This window comes from Engystomops pustulosus, chromosome 6 (genome assembly GCF_040894005.1).
Source record: "Engystomops pustulosus chromosome 6, aEngPut4.maternal, whole genome shotgun sequence".
NCBI classification, from domain to species: Eukaryota; Metazoa; Chordata; class Amphibia; order Anura; family Leptodactylidae; genus Engystomops; species Engystomops pustulosus.
This window is the reverse complement of record NC_092416.1, coordinates 166,195,381-166,215,573: the sequence shown is the minus strand read 5'-3', so window position 1 is coordinate 166,215,573 and position 20,193 is coordinate 166,195,381. Positions and strand designations below refer to the sequence as shown.

At 43.3% G+C, this 20,193-nt stretch overlaps 8 non-coding genes across 8 annotated transcripts; all 8 read left to right on the top strand.

Annotated features, from left to right (window-relative positions):
* Nucleotides 1–3,812: 3,812 nt before the first annotated feature.
* On the top strand, nucleotides 3,813–3,885 carry TRNAV-AAC (transfer RNA valine (anticodon AAC)). The gene has a single exon. It is a non-coding gene; the product is annotated as a tRNA-Val (tRNA).
* A 1,601-nt stretch (nucleotides 3,886–5,486) lies between these two features.
* Nucleotides 5,487–5,559, top strand: TRNAV-AAC (transfer RNA valine (anticodon AAC)). The gene has a single exon. It is a non-coding gene; the product is annotated as a tRNA-Val (tRNA).
* A 1,601-nt stretch (nucleotides 5,560–7,160) lies between these two features.
* TRNAV-AAC (transfer RNA valine (anticodon AAC)) lies at nucleotides 7,161–7,233 on the top strand. The gene has a single exon. It is a non-coding gene; the product is annotated as a tRNA-Val (tRNA).
* Nucleotides 7,234–8,834: 1,601 nt separating this feature from the next.
* Nucleotides 8,835–8,907, top strand: TRNAV-AAC (transfer RNA valine (anticodon AAC)). The gene has a single exon. It is a non-coding gene; the product is annotated as a tRNA-Val (tRNA).
* A 1,600-nt stretch (nucleotides 8,908–10,507) lies between these two features.
* TRNAV-AAC (transfer RNA valine (anticodon AAC)) lies at nucleotides 10,508–10,580 on the top strand. The gene has a single exon. It is a non-coding gene; the product is annotated as a tRNA-Val (tRNA).
* Nucleotides 10,581–11,344: 764 nt separating this feature from the next.
* Nucleotides 11,345–11,417, top strand: TRNAV-AAC (transfer RNA valine (anticodon AAC)). The gene has a single exon. It is a non-coding gene; the product is annotated as a tRNA-Val (tRNA).
* Nucleotides 11,418–15,298: 3,881 nt separating this feature from the next.
* TRNAV-CAC (transfer RNA valine (anticodon CAC)) lies at nucleotides 15,299–15,371 on the top strand. The gene has a single exon. It is a non-coding gene; the product is annotated as a tRNA-Val (tRNA).
* A 3,263-nt stretch (nucleotides 15,372–18,634) lies between these two features.
* On the top strand, nucleotides 18,635–18,707 carry TRNAV-CAC (transfer RNA valine (anticodon CAC)). Its single transcript has one exon. It is a non-coding gene; the product is annotated as a tRNA-Val (tRNA).
* Nucleotides 18,708–20,193: the final 1,486 nt, after the last annotated feature.

Below are 20,193 nucleotides of genomic sequence, written 5' to 3'. Positions count from 1 at the left end.
TAGGGGTTTTCACTTTTGCCTAACGCGTGAAAGTCCCTGTTTGAAAACCGTTGAGTTTCTGTAGTGAAGTGGACATCACATTTGCCACAATTGTCGACGGTGCCCAGTTCGAGACAAGGTGGGAGTGTCGTTTGGAACCAATCAGAAACGCGTTTTGCGACTTTTGAATGACTCAACATTCCTCGCGTTGGTTTATAAATTTGGTTTTGTTTGCGTCTAAAGACCAGTTGAGGTTTTTTACTCGGGTTTCTGTAGTGCAGTGGTTATCACGTTCGCCTCACACGCGAAAGGTCCCCGGTTCGAAACCGGGCAGAAACATGAGATGTTCTACTTTTGAAGACACAAGAGAGAGAAATCTTTTTTCATTGTGTCTTTTCCTCCAAAGTAGCTGCCAGTTATTACTGCGCTCAGTGTTCTCCATCTAGTCTGCTGTACTCAAAGGTCTAGAAGTGAGCAGTCAACGTGTTTCTGTAGTGTAGTGGTTAGAACGTTCGCCTAACACGCGAAAGGTCCCCGGTTCGAAACCGGGCAGAAACAAGAGACTGTCTCTTTTTTTAAGGAATCGGAAAGAAAAATCTTGTTTCGTCGTGTCTTTCCCGCCACGGTAGATGCCACTCATACCTGCCACTAAGAGTTTGCTTCATATGCAAAAGAACCACTGATTTAAACAGAACAGAAAATGACGCAGGGGTTGCTTTTGCTATGGGGCAGTAACAAAATATTCCCGAGTGACATTCACTTTTAGATGACGAGAGAAGAAAGCCCTTGCATTTCTCTTTACATTAGTTTTGTTTGCCTGTAAGGACGGCTTCAGTTTTTTAAACAGTTTTTCAAGAGTAGGGGTTTTCACTTTTGCCTAACGCGTGAAAGTCCCTGTTTGAAAACCGTTGAGTTTCTGTAGTGAAGTGGACATCACATTTGCCACAATTGTCGACGGTGCCCAGTTCGAGACAAGGTGGGAGTGTCGTTTGGAACCAATCAGAAACGCGTTTTGCGACTTTTGAATGACTCAACATTCCTCGCGTTGGTTTATAAATTTGGTTTTGTTTGCGTCTAAAGACCAGTTGAGGTTTTTTCATCGGGTTTCTGTAGTGCAGTGGTTATCACGTTCGCCTCACACGCGAAAGGTCCCCGGTTCGAAACGGGCAGAAACATGAGATGTTCTACTTTTGAAGACACAAGAGAGAGAAATCTTTTTTCATTGTGTCTTTTACTCCAAAGTAGCTGCCAGTTATTACTGCGCTCAGTGTTCTCCATCTAGTCTGCTGTACTCAAAGGTCTAGAAGTGAGCAGTCAACGTGTTTCTGTAGAGTAGTGGTTATCACGTTCGCCTCACACGCGAAAATGTCCCCGGTTCAAAACCGGGCAGAAACAAGAGACTGTCTCTTTTTTTAAGGAATCGGAAAGAAAAATCTTGTTTCGTTGTGTCTTTCCCGCCACGGTAGATGCCACTCATACCTGCCACTAAGAGTTTTCTTCATATGCAAAAGAACCACTGATTTAAACAGAACAGAAAATGACGCAGGGGTTGCTTTTGCTATGGGGCAGTAACAAAATATTCCCGAGTGACATTCACTTTTAGATGACGAGAGAAGAAAGCCCTTACATTTCTCTTTACATTAGTTTTGTTTGCCTGTAAGGACGGCTTCAGTTTTTTAAACAGTTTTTCAAGAGTAGGGGTTTTCACTTTTGCCTAACGTGTGAAAGTCCCTGTTTGAAAACCGTTGAGTTTCTGTAGTGAAGTGGACATCACATTTGCCACAATTGTCGACGGTGCCCAGTTCGAGACAAGGTGGGAGTGTCGTTTGGAACCAATCAGAAACGCGTTTTGCGACTTTTGAATGACTCAACATTCCTCGCGTTGGTTTATAAATTTGGTTTTGTTTGCGTCTAAAGACCAGTTGAGGTTTTTTCATCGGGTTTCTGTAGTGCAGTGGTTATCACGTTCGCCTCACACGCGAAAGGTCCCCGGTTCGAAACGGGCAGAAACATGAGATGTTCTACTTTTGAAGACACAAGAGAGAGAAATCTTTTTTCATTGTGTCTTTTACTCCAAAGTAGCTGCCAGTTATTACTGCGCTCAGTGTTCTCCATCTAGTCTGCTGTACTCAAAGGTCTAGAAGTGAGCAGTCAACGTGTTTCTGTAGAGTAGTGGTTATCACGTTCGCCTCACACGCGAAAATGTCCCCGGTTCAAAACCGGGCAGAAACAAGAGACTGTCTCTTTTTTTAAGGAATCGGAAAGAAAAATCTTGTTTCGTCGTGTCTTTCCCGCCACGGTAGATGCCACTCATACCTGCCACTAAGAGTTTGCTTCATATGCAAAAGAACCACTGATTTAAACAGAACAGAAAATGACGCAGGGGTTGCTTTTGCTATGGGGCAGTAACAAAATATTCCCGAGTGACATTCACTTTTAGATGACGAGAGAAGAAAGCCCTTGCATCTCTCTTTACATTAGTTTTGTTTGCCTGTAAGGACGGCTTCAGTTTTTTAAACAGTTTTTCAAGAGTAGGGGTTTTCACTTTTGCCTAACGCGTGAAAGTCCCTGTTTGAAAACCGTTGAGTTTCTGTAGTGAAGTGGACATCACATTTGCCACAATTGTCGACGGTGCCCAGTTCGAGACAAGGTGGGAGTGTCGTTTGGAACCAATCAGAAACGCGTTTTGCGACTTTTGAATGACTCAACATTCCTCGCGTTGGTTTATAAATTTGGTTTTGTTTGCGTCTAAAGACCAGTTGCGGTTTTGTCATCGGGTTTCTGTAGTGTAGTGGTTATCACGTTCGCCTCACACGCGAAAGGTCCCCTGTTCGAAACCGGGCAGAAACATGAGATGTTCTACTTTTGAAGACACAAGAGAGAGAAATCTTTTTTCATTGTGTCTTTTCCTCCAAAGTAGCTGCCAGCAATTACTGCGCTCAGTGTTCTCCATCTAGTCTGCTGTACTCAAAGGTCTAGAAGTGAGCAGTCAACGTGTTTCTGTAGTGTAGTGGTTATCACGTTCGCCTAACACGCGAAAGGTCGCCGGTTCGAAACCGGGCAGAAACAAGAGACTGTCTCTTTTTTTAAGGAATCGGAAAGAAAAATCTAGTTTCGTCGTGTCTTTCCCGCCACGGTAGATGCCACTCATACCTGCCACTAAGAGTTTGCTTCATATGCAAAAGAACTACTGATTTAAACAGAACAGAAAATGACGCAGGGGTTGCTTTTGCTATGGGGCAGTAACAAAATATTCCCGAGTGACATTCACTTTTAGATGACGAGAGAAGAAAGCCCTTGCATTTCTCTTTACATTAGTTTTGTTTGCCTGTAAGGACGGCTTCAGTTTTTTAAACAGTTTTTCAAGAGTAGGGGTTTTCACTTTTGCCTAACGCGTGAAAGTCCCTGTTTGAAAACCGTTGAGTTTCTGTAGTGAAGTGGACATCACATTTGCCACAATTGTCGACGGTGCCCAGTTCGAGACAAGGTGGGAGTGTCGTTTGGAACCAATCAGAAACGCGTTTTGCGACTTTTGAATGACTCAACATTCCTCGCGTTGGTTTATAAATTTGGTTTTGTTTGCGTCTAAAGACCAGTTGAGGTTTTTTCATCGGGTTTCTGTAGTGTAGTGGTTATCACGTTTGCCTCACACGCGAAAGGTCCCCGGTTCGAAACCGGGCAGAAACATGAGATGTTCTACTTTTGAAGACACAAGAGAGAGAAATCTTTTTTCATTGTGTCTTTTCCTCCAAAGTAGCTGCCAGTTATTACTGCGCTCAGTGTTCTCCATCTAGTCTGCTGTACTCAAAGGTCTAGAAGTGAGCAGTCAACGTGTTTCTGTAGTGTAGTGGTTATCACGTTCGCCTAACACGCGAAAGGTCCCCGGTTCGAAACCGGGCAGAAACAAGAGAATGTCTCTTTTTTTAAGGAATCGGAAAGAAAAATCTTGTTTCGTCGTGTCTTTCCCGCCACGGTAGATGCCACTCATACCTGCCACTAAGAGTTTGCTTCATATGCAAAAGAACCACTGATTTAAACAGAACAGAAAATGACGCAGGGGTTGCTTTTGCTATGGGGCAGTAACAAAATATTCCCGAGTGACATTCACTTTTAGATGACGAGAGAAGAAAGCCCTTGCATTTCTCTTTACATTAGTTTTGTTTGCCTGTAAGGACGGCTTCAGTTTTTTAAACAGTTTTTCAAGAGTAGGGGTTTTCACTTTTGCCTAACGCGTGAAAGTCCCTGTTTGAAAACCGTTGAGTTTCTGTAGTGAAGTGGACATCACATTTGCCACAATTGTCGACGGTGCCCAGTTCGAGACAAGGTGGGAGTGTCGTTTGGAACCTATCAGAAACGCGTTTTGCGACTTTTGAATGACTCAACATTCCTCGCGTTGGTTTATAAATTTGGTTTTGTTTGCGTCTAAAGACCAGTTGAGGTTTTTTCATCGGGTTTCTGTAGTGCAGTGGTTATCACGTTCGCCTCACACGCGAAAGGTCCCCGTTTCGAAACGGGCAGAAACATGAGATGTTCTACTTTTGAAGACACAAGAGAGAGAAATCTTTTTTCATTGTGTCTTTTACTCCAAAGTAGCTGCCAGTTATTACTGAGCTCAGTGTTCTCCATCTAGTCTGCTGTACTCAAAGGTCTAGAAGTGAGCAGTCAAAGTGTTTCTGTAGAGTAGTGGTTATCACGTTCGCCTAACACGCGAAAGTTCCCCGGTTCGAAACCGGGCAGAAACAAGAGACTGTCTCTTTTTTTAAGGAATCGGAAAGAAAAATCTTGTTTCGTCGTGTCTTTCCCGCCACGGTAGATGCCACTCATACCTGCCACTAAGAGTTTGCTTCATATGCAAAATAACCACTGATTTAAACAGAACAGAAAATGACGCAGGGGTTGCTTTTGCTATGGGGCAGTAACAAAATATTCCCGAGTGACATTCACTTTTAGATGACGAGAGAAGAAAGCCCTTGCATTTCTCTTTACATTAGTTTTGTTTGCCTGTAAGGACGGCTTCAGTTTTTTAAACAGTTTTTCAAGAGTAGGGGTTTTCACTTTTGCCTAACGCGTGAAAGTCCCTGTTTGAAAACCGTTGAGTTTCTGTAGTGAAGTGGACATCACATTTGCCACAATTGTCGACGGTGCCCAGTTCGAGACAAGGTGGGAGTGTCGTTTGGAACCAATCAGAAACGCGTTTTGCGACTTTTGAATGACTCAACATTCCTCGCGTTGGTTTATAAATTTGGTTTTGTTTGCGTCTAAAGACCAGTTGAGGTTTTTGCATCGGGTTTCTGTAGTGTAGTGGTTATCACGTTCGCCTCACACGCGAAAGGTCCCCGGTTCGAAACCAGGCAGAAACATGAGATGTTCTTCTTTTGAAGACACAAGAGAGAGAAATTTATTTTTCATTGTGTCTTTTCCTCCAAAGTAGCTGCCAGTAATTACTGCGCTCAGTGTTCTCCATCTAGTCTGCTGTACTCAAAGGTCTAGAAGTGAGCAGTCAACGTGTTTCTGTAGTGTAGTGGTTATCACGTTCGCCTAACACGCGAAAGGTCCCCGGTTCGAAACCGGGCAGAAACAAGAGACTGTCTCTTTTTTTAAGGAATCGGAAAGAAAAATCTTGTTTCGTCGTGTCTTTCCCGCCACGGTAGATGCCACTCATACCTGCCACTAAGAGTTTGCTTCATATGCAAAAGAACCACTGATTTAAACAGAACAGAAAATGACGCAGGGGTTGCTTTTGCTATGGGGCAGTAACAAAATATTCCCGAGTGACATTCACTTTTAGATGACGAGAGAAGAAAGCCCTTGCATTTCTCTTTACATTAGTTTTGTTTGCCTGTAAGGATGGCTTCAGTTTTTTAAACAGTTTTTCAAGAGTAGGGGTTTTCACTTTTGCCTAACGCGTGAAAGTCCCTGTTTGAAAACCGTTGAGTTTCTGTAGTGAAGTGGACATCACATTTGCCACAATTGTCGACGGTGCCCAGTTCGAGACAAGGTGGGAGTGTCGTTTGGAACCAATCAGAAACGCGTTTTGCGACTTTTGAATGACTCAACATTCCTCGCGTTGGTTTATAAATTTGGTTTTGTTTGCGTCTAAAGACCAGTTGCGGTTTTGTCATCGGGTTTCTGTAGTGTAGTGGTTATCACGTTCGCCTCACACGCGAAAGGTCCCCTGTTCGAAACCGGGCAGAAACATGAGATGTTCTACTTTTGAAGACACAAGAGAGAGAAATCTTTTTTCATTGTGTCTTTTCCTCCAAAGTAGCTGCCAGCAATTACTGCGCTCAGTGTTCTCCATCTAGTCTGCTGTACTCAAAGGTCTAGAAGTGAGCAGTCAACGTGTTTCTGTAGTGTAGTGGTTATCACGTTCGCCTAACACGCGAAAGGTCGCCGGTTCGAAACCGGGCAGAAACAAGAGACTGTCTCTTTTTTTAAGGAATCGGAAAGAAAAATCTAGTTTCGTCGTGTCTTTCCCGCCACGGTAGATGCCACTCATACCTGCCACTAAGAGTTTGCTTCATATGCAAAAGAACTACTGATTTAAACAGAACAGAAAATGACGCAGGGGTTGCTTTTGCTATGGGGCAGTAACAAAATATTCCCGAGTGACATTCACTTTTAGATGACGAGAGAAGAAAGCCCTTGCATTTCTCTTTACATTAGTTTTGTTTGCCTGTAAGGACGGCTTCAGTTTTTTAAACAGTTTTTCAAGAGTAGGGGTTTTCACTTTTGCCTAACGCGTGAAAGTCCCTGTTTGAAAACCGTTGAGTTTCTGTAGTGAAGTGGACATCACATTTGCCACAATTGTCGACGGTGCCCAGTTCGAGACAAGGTGGGAGTGTCGTTTGGAACCAATCAGAAACGCGTTTTGCGACTTTTGAATGACTCAACATTCCTCGCGTTGGTTTATAAATTTGGTTTTGTTTGCGTCTAAAGACCAGTTGAGGTTTTTTCATCGGGTTTCTGTAGTGTAGTGGTTATCACGTTTGCCTCACACGCGAAAGGTCCCCGGTTCGAAACCGGGCAGAAACATGAGATGTTCTACTTTTGAAGACACAAGAGAGAGAAATCTTTTTTCATTGTGTCTTTTCCTCCAAAGTAGCTGCCAGTTATTACTGCGCTCAGTGTTCTCCATCTAGTCTGCTGTACTCAAAGGTCTAGAAGTGAGCAGTCAACGTGTTTCTGTAGTGTAGTGGTTATCACGTTCGCCTAACACGCGAAAGGTCCCCGGTTCGAAACCGGGCAGAAACAAGAGAATGTCTCTTTTTTTAAGGAATCGGAAAGAAAAATCTTGTTTCGTCGTGTCTTTCCCGCCACGGTAGATGCCACTCATACCTGCCACTAAGAGTTTGCTTCATATGCAAAAGAACCACTGATTTAAACAGAACAGAAAATGACGCAGGGGTTGCTTTTGCTATGGGGCAGTAACAAAATATTCCCGAGTGACATTCACTTTTAGATGACGAGAGAAGAAAGCCCTTGCATTTCTCTTTACATTAGTTTTGTTTGCCTGTAAGGACGGCTTCAGTTTTTTAAACAGTTTTTCAAGAGTAGGGGTTTTCACTTTTGCCTAACGCGTGAAAGTCCCTGTTTGAAAACCGTTGAGTTTCTGTAGTGAAGTGGACATCACATTTGCCACAATTGTCGACGGTGCCCAGTTCGAGACAAGGTGGGAGTGTCGTTTGGAACCTATCAGAAACGCGTTTTGCGACTTTTGAATGACTCAACATTCCTCGCGTTGGTTTATAAATTTGGTTTTGTTTGCGTCTAAAGACCAGTTGAGGTTTTTTCATCGGGTTTCTGTAGTGCAGTGGTTATCACGTTCGCCTCACACGCGAAAGGTCCCCGTTTCGAAACGGGCAGAAACATGAGATGTTCTACTTTTGAAGACACAAGAGAGAGAAATCTTTTTTCATTGTGTCTTTTACTCCAAAGTAGCTGCCAGTTATTACTGAGCTCAGTGTTCTCCATCTAGTCTGCTGTACTCAAAGGTCTAGAAGTGAGCAGTCAAAGTGTTTCTGTAGAGTAGTGGTTATCACGTTCGCCTAACACGCGAAAGTTCCCCGGTTCGAAACCGGGCAGAAACAAGAGACTGTCTCTTTTTTTAAGGAATCGGAAAGAAAAATCTTGTTTCGTCGTGTCTTTCCCGCCACGGTAGATGCCACTCATACCTGCCACTAAGAGTTTGCTTCATATGCAAAATAACCACTGATTTAAACAGAACAGAAAATGACGCAGGGGTTGCTTTTGCTATGGGGCAGTAACAAAATATTCCCGAGTGACATTCACTTTTAGATGACGAGAGAAGAAAGCCCTTGCATTTCTCTTTACATTAGTTTTGTTTGCCTGTAAGGACGGCTTCAGTTTTTTAAACAGTTTTTCAAGAGTAGGGGTTTTCACTTTTGCCTAACGCGTGAAAGTCCCTGTTTGAAAACCGTTGAGTTTCTGTAGTGAAGTGGACATCACATTTGCCACAATTGTCGACGGTGCCCAGTTCGAGACAAGGTGGGAGTGTCGTTTGGAACCAATCAGAAACGCGTTTTGCGACTTTTGAATGACTCAACATTCCTCGCGTTGGTTTATAAATTTGGTTTTGTTTGCGTCTAAAGACCAGTTGAGGTTTTTGCATCGGGTTTCTGTAGTGTAGTGGTTATCACGTTCGCCTCACACGCGAAAGGTCCCCGGTTCGAAACCAGGCAGAAACATGAGATGTTCTTCTTTTGAAGACACAAGAGAGAGAAATTTATTTTTCATTGTGTCTTTTCCTCCAAAGTAGCTGCCAGTAATTACTGCGCTCAGTGTTCTCCATCTAGTCTGCTGTACTCAAAGGTCTAGAAGTGAGCAGTCAACGTGTTTCTGTAGTGTAGTGGTTATCACGTTCGCCTAACACGCGAAAGGTCCCCGGTTCGAAACCGGGCAGAAACAAGAGACTGTCTCTTTTTTTAAGGAATCGGAAAGAAAAATCTTGTTTCGTCGTGTCTTTCCCGCCACGGTAGATGCCACTCATACCTGCCACTAAGAGTTTGCTTCATATGCAAAAGAACCACTGATTTAAACAGAACAGAAAATGACGCAGGGGTTGCTTTTGCTATGGGGCAGTAACAAAATATTCCCGAGTGACATTCACTTTTAGATGACGAGAGAAGAAAGCCCTTGCATTTCTCTTTACATTAGTTTTGTTTGCCTGTAAGGATGGCTTCAGTTTTTTAAACAGTTTTTCAAGAGTAGGGGTTTTCACTTTTGCCTAACGCGTGAAAGTCCCTGTTTGAAAACCGTTGAGTTTCTGTAGTGAAGTGGACATCACATTTGCCACAATTGTCGACGGTGCCCAGTTCGAGACAAGGTGGGAGTGTCGTTTGGAACCAATCAGAAACGCGTTTTGCGACTTTTGAATGACTCAACATTCCTCGCGTTGGTTTATAAATTTGGTTTTGTTTGCGTCTAAAGACCAGTTGAGGTTTTTTCATCGGGTTTCTGTAGTGTAGTGGTTATCACGTTCGCCTCACACGCGACAGGTCCCCGGTTCGAAACGGGCAGAAACATGAGATGTTCTACTTTTGAAGACACAAGAGAGAGAAATCTTTTTTCATTGTGTCTTTTACTCCAAAGTAGCTGCCAGTTATTACTGCGCTCAGTGTTCTCCATCTAGTCTGCTGTACTCAAAGGTCTAGAAGAGAGCAGTCAACGTTTTTCTGTAGAGTAGTGGTTATCACGTTCGCCTAACACGCGAAAGTTCCCCGGTTCGAAACCGGGCAGAAACAAGAGACTGTCTCTTTTTTTAAGGAATCGGAAAGAAAAATCTTGTTCCGTCGTGTCTTTCCCGCCACGGTAGATGCCACTCATACCTGCCACTAAGAGTTTGCTTCATATGCAAAAGAACCACTGATTTAAACAGAACAGAAAATGACGCAGGGGTTGCTTTTGCTATGGGGCAGTAACAAAATATTCCCGAGTGACATTCACTTTTAGATGACGAGAGAAAAAAGCCCTTGCATTTCTCTTTACATTAGTTTTGTTTGCCTGTAAGGACGGCTTCAGTTTTTTAAACAGTTTTTCAAGAGTAGGGGTTTTCACTTTTGCCTAACGCGTGAAAGTCCCTGTTTGAAAACCGTTGAGTTTCTGTAGTGAAGTGGACATCACATTTGCCACAATTGTCGACGGTGCTCAGTTCGAGACAAGGTGGGAGTGTCGTTTGGAACCAATCAGAAACGCGTTTTGCGACTTTTGAATGACTCAACATTCCTCGCGTTGGTTTATAAATTTGGTTTTGTTTGCGTCTAAAGACCAGTTGAGGTTTTTTCATCGGGTTTCTGTAGTGTAGTGGTTATCACGTTCGCCTCACACGCGAAAGGTCCCCGGTTCGAAACCAGGCAGAAACATGAGATGTTCTTCTTTTGAAGACACAAGAGAGAGAAATCTTTTTTCATTGTGTCTTTTCCTCCAAAGTAGCTGCCAGTAATTACTGCGCTCAGTGTTCTCCATCTAGTCTGCTGTACTCAAAGGTCTAGAAGTGAGCAGTCAACGTGTTTCTGTAGTGTAGTGGTTATCACGTTCGCCTAACACGCGAAAGGTCCCCGGTTCGAAACCGGGCAGAAACACGAGACTGTCTCTTTTTTTAAGGAATCGGAAAGAAAAATCTTGTTTCGTCGTGTCTTTCCCGCCACGGTAGATGCCACTCATACCTGCCACTAATAGTTTGCTTCATATGCAAAAGAACCACTGATTTAAACAGAACAGAAAATGACGCAGGGGTTGCTTTTGCTATGGGGCAGTAACAAAATATTCCCGAGTGACATTCACTTTTAGATGACGAGAGAAGAAAGCCCTTGCATTTCTCTTTACATTAGTTTTGTTTGCCTGTAAGGACGGCTTCAGTTTTTTAAACAGTTTTTCAAGAGTAGGGGTTTTCACTTTTGCCTAACGCGTGAAAGTCCCTGTTTGAAAACCGTTGAGTTTCTGTAGTGAAGTGGACATCACATTTGCCACAATTGTCGACGGTGCCCAGTTCGAGACAAGGTGGGAGTGTCGTTTGGAACCAATCAGAAACGCGTTTTGCGACTTTTGAATGACTCAACATTCCTCGCGTTGGTTTATAAATTTGGTTTTGTTTGCGTCTAAAGACCAGTTGAGGTTTTTTCATCGGGTTTCTGTAGTGTAGTGGTTATCACGTTCGCCTCACACGCGAAAGGTCCCAGGTTCGAAACCGGGCAGAAACATGAGATGTTCTACTTTTGAAGACACAAGAGAGAGAAATCTTTTTTCATTGTGTCTTTTCCTCCAAAGTAGCTGCCAGTTATTACTGCGCTCAGTGTTCTCCATCTAGTCTGCTGTACTCAAAGGTCTAGAAGTGAGCAGTCAACGTGTTTCTGTAGTGTAGTGGTTATCACGTTCGCCTAACACGCGAAAGGTCCCCGGTTCGAAACCGGGCAGAAACAAGAGACTGTCTCTTTTTTTAAGGAATCGGAAAGAAAAATCTTGTTTCGTCGTGTCTTTCCCGCCACGGTAGATGCCACTCATACCTGCCACTAAGAGTTTGCTTCATATGCAAAAGAACCACTGATTTAAACAGAACAGAAAATGACGCAGGGGTTGCTTTTGCTATGGGGCAGTAACAAAATATTCCCGAGTGACATTCACTTTTAGATGACGAGAGAAGAAAGCCCTTGCATTTCTCTTTACATTAGTTTTGTTTGCCTGTAAGGACGGCTTCAGTTTTTTAAACAGTTTTTCAAGAGTAGGGGTTTTCACTTTTGCCTAACGCGTGAAAGTCCCTGTTTGAAAACCGTTGAGTTTCTGTAGTGAAGTGGACATCACATTTGCCACAATTGTCGACGGTGCCCAGTTCGAGACAAGGTGGGAGTGTCGTATTGGAACTAATCAGAAACGCGTTTTGCGACTTTTGAATGACTCAACATTCCTCGCGTTGGTTTATAAATTTGGTTTTGTTTGCGTCTAAAGACCAGTTGAGGTTTTTTCATCGGGTTTCTGTAGTGCAGTGGTTATCACGTTCGCCTCACACGCGAAAGGTCCCCGGTTCGAAACGGGCAGAAACATGAGATGTTCTACTTTTGAAGACACAAGAGAGAGAAATCTTTTTTCATTGTGTCTTTTACTCCAAAGTAGCTGCCAGTTATTACTGCACTCAGTGTTCTCCATCTAGTCTGCTGTACTCAAAGGTCTAGAAGTGAGCATTCAACGTGTTTCTGTAGAGTAGTGGTTATCACGTTCGCCTAACACACGAAAGGTCCCCGGTTCGAAACCGGGCAGAAACAAGAGACTGTCTCTTTTTTTAAGGAATCGGAAAGAAAAATCTTGTTTCGTCGTGTCTTTCCCGCCACGGTAGATGCCACTCATACCTGCCACTAAGAGTTTGCTTCATATGCAAAAGAACCACTGATTTAAACAGAACAGAAAATGACGCAGGGGTTGCTTTTGCTATGGGGCAGTAACAAAATATTCCTGAGTGACATTCACTTTTAGATGACGAGAGAAGAAAGCCCTTGCATTTCTCTTTACATTAGTTTTGTTTGCCTGTAAGGACGGCTTCAGTTTTTTAAACAGTTTTTCAAGAGTAGGGGTTTTCACTTTTGCCTAACGCGTGAAAGTCCCTGTTTGAAAACCGTTGAGTTTCTGTAGTGAAGTGGACATCACATTTGCCACAATTGTCGACGGTGCCCAGTTCGAGACAAGGTGGGAGTGTCGTTTGGAACCAATCAGAAACGCGTTTTGCGACTTTTGAATGACTCAACATTCCTCGCGTTGGTTTATAAATTTGGTTTTGTTTGCGTCTAAAGACCAGTTGAGGTTTTTTCATCGGGTTTCTGTAGTGCAGTGGTTATCACGTTTGCCTCACACGCGACAGGTCCCCGGTTCGAAACGGGCAGAAACATGAGATGTTCTACTTTTGAAGACACAAGAGAGAGAAATCTTTTTTCATTGTGTCTTTTACTCCAAAGTAGCTACCAGTTATTACTGCGCTCAGTGTTCTCCATCTAGTCTGCTGTACTCAAAGGTCTAGAAGAGAGCAGTCAACGTTTTTCTGTAGAGTAGTGGTTATCACGTTCGCCTAACACGCGAAAGTTCCCTGGTTCGAAACCGGGCAGAAACAAGAGACTGTCTCTTTTTTTAAGGAATCGGAAAGAAAAATCTTGTTCCGTCGTGTCTTTCCCGCCACGGTAGATGCCACTCATACCTGCCACTAAGAGTTTGCTTCATATGCAAAAGAACCACTGATTTAAACAGAACAGAAAATGACGCAGGGGTTGCTTTTGCTATGGGGCAGTAACAAAATATTCCCGAGTGACATTCACTTTTAGATGACGAGAGAAAAAAGCCCTTGCATTTCTCTTTACATTAGTTTTGTTTGCCTGTAAGGATGGCTTCAGTTTTTTAAACAGTTTTTCAAGAGTAGGGGTTTTCACTTTTGCCTAACGCGTGAAAGTCCCTGTTTGAAAACCGTTGAGTTTCTGTAGTGAAGTGGACATCACATTTGCCACAATTGTCGACGGTGCCCAGTTCGAGACAAGGTGGGAGTGTCGTTTGGAACCAATCAGAAACGCGTTTTGCGACTTTTGAATGACTCAACATTCCTCGCGTTGGTTTATAAATTTGGTTTTGTTTGCGTCTAAAGACCAGTTGAGGTTTTTTCATCGGGTTTCTGTAGTGTAGTGGTTATCACGTTCGCCTCACACGCGAAAGGTCCCCGGTTCGAAACCAGGCAGAAACATGAGATGTTCTTCTTTTGAAGACACAAGAGAGAGAAATCTTTTTTCATTGTGTCTTTTCCTCCAAAGTAGCTGCCAGTAATTACTGCGCTCAGTGTTCTCCATCTATTCTGCTGTACTCAAAGGTCTAGAAGTGAGCAGTCAACGTGTTTCTGTAGTGTAGTGGTTATCACGTTCGCCTAACACGCGAAAGTTCCTCGGTTCGAAACCGGGCAGAAACAAGAGACTGTCTCTTTTTTTAAGGAATCGGAAAGAAAAATCTTGTTTCGTCGTGTCTTTCCCGCCACGGTAGATGCCACTCATACCTGCCACTAAGAGTTTGCTTCATATGCAAAAGAACCACTGATTTAAACAGAACAGAAAATGACGCAGGGGTTGCTTTTGCTATGGGGCAGTAACAAAATATTCCCGAGTGACATTCACTTTTAGATGACGAGAGAAGAAAGCCCTTGCATTTCTCTTTACATTAGTTTTGTTTGCCTGTAAGGACGGCTTCAGTTTTTTAAACAGTTTTTCAAGAGTAGGGGTTTTCACTTTTGCCTAACGCGTGAAAGTCCCTGTTTGAAAACCGTTGAGTTTCTGTAGTGAAGTGGACATCACATTTGCCACAATTGTCGACGGTGCCCAGTTCGAGACAAGGTGGGAGTGTCGTATTGGAACTAATCAGAAACGCGTTTTGCGACTTTTGAATGACTCAACATTCCTCGCGTTGGTTTATAAATTTGGTTTTGTTTGCGTCTAAAGACCAGTTGAGGTTTTTTCATCGGGTTTCTGTACTGCAGTGGTTATCACGTTCGCCTCACACGCGACAGGTCCCCGGTTCGAAACGGGCAGAAACATGAGATGTTCTACTTTTGAAGACACAAGAGAGAGAAATCTTTTTTCATTGTGTCTTTTACTCCAAAGTAGCTGCCAGTTATTACTGCACTCAGTGTTCTCCATCTAGTCTGCTGTACTCAAAGGTCTAGAAGTGAGCATTCAACGTGTTTCTGTAGAGTAGTGGTTATCACGTTCGCCTAACACGCGAAAGTTCCCCGGGCAGAAACAAGAGACTGTCTCTTTTTTTAAGGAATCAGAAAGAAAAATCTTGTTTCGTCGTGTCTTTCCCGCCACGGTAGATGCCACTCATACCTGCCACTAAGAGTTTGCTTCATATGCAAAAGAACCACTGATTTAAACAGAACAGAAAATGACGCAGGGGTTGCTTTTGCTATGGGGCAGTAACAAAATATTCCCGAGTGACATTCACTTTTAGATGACGAGAGAAGAAAGCCCTTGCATTTCTCTTTACATTAGTTTTGTTTGCCTGTAAGGACGGCTTCAGTTTTTTAAACAGTTTTTCAAGAGTAGGGGTTTTCACTTTTGCCTAACGCGTGAAAGTCCCTGTTTGAAAACCGTTGAGTTTCTGTAGTGAAGTGGACATCACATTTGCCACAATTGTCGACGGTGCCCAGTTCGAGACAAGGTGGGAGTGTCGTTTGGAACCAATCAGAAACGCGTTTTGCGACTTTTGAATGACTCAACATTCCTCGCGTTGGTTTATAAATTTGGTTTTGTTTGCGTCTAAAGACCAGTTGAGGTGCTTTCATCGGGTTTCTGTAGTGTAGTGGTTATCACGTTCGCCTCACACGCGAAAGGTCCCCGGTTCGAAACCGGGCAGAAACATGAGATGTTCTTCTTTTGAAGACACAAGAGAGAGAAATCTTTTTTCATTGTGTCTTTTCCTCCAAAGTAGCTGCCAGTTATTACTGCGCTCAGTGTTCTCCATCTAGTCTGCTGTACTCAAAGGTCTAGAAGTGAGCAGTCAATGTGTTTCTGTAGTGTAGTGGTTATAACGTTCGCCTAACACGCGAAAGGTCCCCGGTTCGAAACTGGGCAGAAACAAGAGACTGTCTCTTTTTTTAAGGAATCGGAAAGAAAAATCTTGTTTCGTCGTGTCTTTCCCACCACGGTAGATGCCACTCATACCTGCCACTAAGAGTTTGCTTCATATGCAAAAGAACCACTGATTTAAACAGAACAGAAAATGACGCAGGGGTTGCTTTTGCTATGGGGCAGTAACAAAATATTCCCGAGTGACATTCACTTTTAGATGACGAGAGAAGAAAGCCCTTGCATTTCTCTTTACATTAGTTTTGTTTGCCTGTAAGGACGGCTTCAGTTTTTTAAACAGTTTTTCAAGAGTAGGGGTTTTCACTTTTGCCTAACGCGTGAAAGTCCCTGTTTGAAAACCGTTGAGTTTCTGTAGTGAAGTGGACATCACATTTGCCACAATTGTCGACGGTGCCCAGTTCGAGACAAGGTGGGAGTGTCGTTTGGAACCAATCAGAAACGCGTTTTGCGACTTTTGAATGACTCAACATTCCTCGCGTTGGTTTATAAATTTGGTTTTGTTTGCGTCTAAAGACCAGTTGAGGTTTTTTCATCGGGTTTCTGTAGTGCAGTGGTTATCACGTTTGCCTCACACGCGACAGGTCCCCGGTTCGAAACGGGCAGAAACATGAGATGTTCTACTTTTGAAGACACAAGAGAGAGAAATCTTTTTTCATTGTGTCTTTTACTCCAAAGTAGCTACCAGTTATTACTGCGCTCAGTGTTCTCCATCTAGTCTGCTGTACTCAAAGGTCTAGAAGAGAGCAGTCAACGTTTTTCTGTAGAGTAGTGGTTATCACGTTCGCCTAACACGCGAAAGTTCCCTGATTCGAAACCGGGCAGAAACAAGAGACTGTCTCTTTTTTTAAGGAATCGGAAAGAAAAATCTTGTTCCGTCGTGTCTTTCCCGCCACGGTAGATGCCACTCATACCTGCCACTAAGAGTTTGCTTCATATGCAAAAGAACCACTGATTTAAACAGAACAGAAAATGACGCAGGGGTTGCTTTTGCTATGGGGCAGTAACAAAATATTCCCGAGTGACATTCACTTTTAGATGACGAGAGAAAAAAGCCCTTGCATTTCTCTTTACATTAGTTTTGTTTGCCTGTAAGGATGGCTTCAGTTTTTTAAACAGTTTTTCAAGAGTAGGGGTTTTCACTTTTGCCTAACGCGTGAAAGTCCCTGTTTGAAAACCGTTGAGTTTCTGTAGTGAAGTGGACATCACATTTGCCACAATTGTCGACGGTGCCCAGTTCGAGACAAGGTGGGAGTGTCGTTTGGAACCAATCAGAAACGCGTTTTGCGACTTTTGAATGACTCAACATTCCTCGCGTTGGTTTATAAATTTGGTTTTGTTTGCGTCTAAAGACCAGTTGAGGTTTTTTCATCGGGTTTCTGTAGTGTAGTGGTTATCACGTTCGCCTCACACGCGAAAGGTCCCCGGTTCGAAACCAGGCAGAAACATGAGATGTTCTTCTTTTGAAGACACAAGAGAGAGAAATCTTTTTTCATTGTGTCTTTTCCTCCAAAGTAGCTGCCAGTAATTACTGCGCTCAGTGTTCTCCATCTATTCTGCTGTACTCAAAGGTCTAGAAGTGAGCAGTCAACGTGTTTCTGTAGTGTAGTGGTTATCACGTTCGCCTAACACGCGAAAGTTCCTCGGTTCGAAACCGGGCAGAAACAAGAGACTGTCTCTTTTTTTAAGGAATCGGAAAGAAAAATCTTGTTTCGTCGTGTCTTTCCCGCCACGGTAGATGCCACTCATACCTGCCACTAAGAGTTTGCTTCATATGCAAAAGAACCACTGATTTAAACAGAACAGAAAATGACGCAGGGGTTGCTTTTGCTATGGGGCAGTAACAAAATATTCCCGAGTGACATTCACTTTTAGATGACGAGAGAAGAAAGCCCTTGCATTTCTCTTTACATTAGTTTTGTTTGCCTGTAAGGACGGCTTCAGTTTTTTAAACAGTTTTTCAAGAGTAGGGGTTTTCACTTTTGCCTAACGCGTGAAAGTCCCTGTTTGAAAACCGTTGAGTTTCTGTAGTGAAGTGGACATCACATTTGCCACAATTGTCGACGGTGCCCAGTTCGAGACAAGGTGGGAGTGTCGTATTGGAACTAATCAGAAACGCGTTTTGCGACTTTTGAATGACTCAACATTCCTCGCGTTGGTTTATAAATTTGGTTTTGTTTGCGTCTAAAGACCAGTTGAGGTTTTTTCATCGGGTTTCTGTACTGCAGTGGTTATCACGTTCGCCTCACACGCGACAGGTCCCCGGTTCGAAACGGGCAGAAACATGAGATGTTCTACTTTTGAAGACACAAGAGAGAGAAATCTTTTTTCATTGTGTCTTTTACTCCAAAGTAGCTGCCAGTTATTACTGCACTCAGTGTTCTCCATCTAGTCTGCTGTACTCAAAGGTCTAGAAGTGAGCATTCAACGTGTTTCTGTAGAGTAGTGGTTATCACGTTCGCCTAACACGCGAAAGTTCCCCGGGCAGAAACAAGAGACTGTCTCTTTTTTTAAGGAATCAGAAAGAAAAATCTTGTTTCGTCGTGTCTTTCCCGCCACGGTAGATGCCACTCATACCTGCCACTAAGAGTTTGCTTCATATGCAAAAGAACCACTGATTTAAACAGAACAGAAAATGACGCAGGGGTTGCTTTTGCTATGGGGCAGTAACAAAATATTCCCGAGTGACATTCACTTTTAGATGACGAGAGAAGAAAGCCCTTGCATTTCTCTTTACATTAGTTTTGTTTGCCTGTAAGGACGGCTTCAGTTTTTTAAACAGTTTTTCAAGAGTAGGGGTTTTCACTTTTGCCTAACGCGTGAAAGTCCCTGTTTGAAAACCGTTGAGTTTCTGTAGTGAAGTGGACATCACATTTGCCACAATTGTCGACGGTGCCCAGTTCGAGACAAGGTGGGAGTGTCGTTTGGAACCAATCAGAAACGCGTTTTGCGACTTTTGAATGACTCAACATTCCTCGCGTTGGTTTATAAATTTGGTTTTGTTTGCGTCTAAAGACCAGTTGAGGTGCTTTCATCGGGTTTCTGTAGTGTAGTGGTTATCACGTTCGCCTCACACGCGAAAGGTCCCCGGTTCGAAACCGGGCAGAAACATGAGATGTTCTTCTTTTGAAGACACAAGAGAGAGAAATCTTTTTTCATTGTGTCTTTTCCTCCAAAGTAGCTGCCAGTTATTACTGCGCTCAGTGTTCTCCATCTAGTCTGCTGTACTCAAAGGTCTAGAAGTGAGCAGTCAATGTGTTTCTGTAGTGTAGTGGTTATAACGTTCGCCTAACACGCGAAAGGTCCCCGGTTCGAAACTGGGCAGAAACAAGAGACTGTCTCTTTTTTTAAGGATTCGGAAAGAAAAATCTTGTTTCGTCGTGTCTTTCCCACCACGGTAGATGCCACTCATACCTGCCACTAAGAGTTTGCTTCATATGCAAAAGAACCACTGATTTAAACAGAACAGAAAATGACGCAGGGGTTGCTTTTGCTATGGGGCAGTAACAAAATATTCCCGAGTGACATTCACTTTTAGATGACGAGAGAAGAAAGCCCTTGCATTTCTCTTTACATTAGTTTTGTTTGCCTGTAAGGACGGCTTCAGTTTTTTAAACAGTTTTTCAAGAGTAGGGGTTTTCACTTTTGCCTAACGCGTGAAAGTCCCTGTTTGAAAACCGTTGAGTTTCTGTAGTGAAGTGGACATCACATTTGCCACAATTGTCGACGGTGCCCAGTTCGAGACAAGGTGGGAGTGTCGTTTGGAACCAATCAGAAACGCGTTTTGCGACTTTTGAATGACTCAACATTCCTCGCGTTGGTTTATAAATTTGGTTTTGTTTGCGTCTAAAGACCAGTTGAGGTGTTTTCATCGGGTTTCTGTAGTGTAGTGGTTATCACGTTCGCCACACACGCAAAAGGTCCCCGTTTCGAAGCCGGCCAGAAACATGAGATGTTCTACTTTTGAAGACACAAGAGAGAGAAATCTTTTTTCATTGTGTCTTTTCCTCCAAAGTAGCTGCCAGTTACTACTGCGCTCAGTGTTCTCCATCTAGTCTGCTGTACTCAAAGGTCTAGAAGTGAGCAGTCAACATGTTTCTGTAGTGTAGTGGTTATCACATTCGCCTAACACGTGAAAGGTCCCCGGTTCGAAACCGGGCAGAAACAAGAGACTGTCTCTATTTTTAAGGAATCGGAAAGAAAAATCTTGTTTCGTCGTGTCTTTCCCGCCACGGTAGATGCCACTCATACCTGCCACTAAGAGTTTGCTTCATATGACAAAGAACTACTGATTTAAACAGAACAGAAAATGACGCAGGGGTTGCTTTTGCTATGGGGCAGTAACAAAATATTCCCGAGTGACATTCACTTTTAGATGACGAGAGAAGAAAGCCCTTGCATTTCTCTTTACATTAGTTTTGTTTGCCTGTAAGGACGGCTTCAGTTTTTTAAACAGTTTTTCAAGAGTAGGGGTTTTCACTTTTGCCTAAAGCGTGAAAGTCCCTGTTTGAAAACCGTTGAGTTTCTGTAGTGAAGTGGACATCACATTTGCCACAATTGTCGACGGTGCCCAGTTCGAGACAAGGTGGGAGTGTCG